The sequence below is a fragment of the Lipotes vexillifer genome, unplaced genomic scaffold, assembly GCF_000442215.2.
Source record: "Lipotes vexillifer unplaced genomic scaffold, Lipotes_vexillifer_v1.1 scaffold152, whole genome shotgun sequence".
NCBI classification, from domain to species: domain Eukaryota; kingdom Metazoa; phylum Chordata; class Mammalia; order Artiodactyla; family Lipotidae; genus Lipotes; species Lipotes vexillifer.
Genome location: NW_006795886.1, coordinates 1,444,560 through 1,444,952, shown reverse-complemented (window position 1 = coordinate 1,444,952; position 393 = coordinate 1,444,560).

Sequence of the window (393 nt, the reverse complement as noted above, 5' to 3'; positions counted from 1 at the left end):
AATGAACAGCAGCAGCAGGCTTTGCAGGAAACAGAAATCGGGATAAACAACCTTGTCCAACCACACATGGATCTAAAATGAAAACCAGTTTCTGGCAAACTAATTAAGGCTTGAGTTTGCTCATGATGTCTCCAAAGAGGTGGCTTGGGCAAGCGTTTCCCGAAGGCACTCCAAATAAAATTATAAAAGAATAAGAAGAAAATAAATATATATATATTTATAAATATATATAAAATTATAAAAGAATAAGAAGAAAATCTCATATTATTGGAACAAAATTGTCTTTGGAAGATTTTGCAATTTTGAAAATTGATATGTAACATACGATCTAATTAAAAAGAGTATAGGGCTTCCCTGGTGTCGCAGTGGTTGAGAGTCCGCCTGCCGATGCAG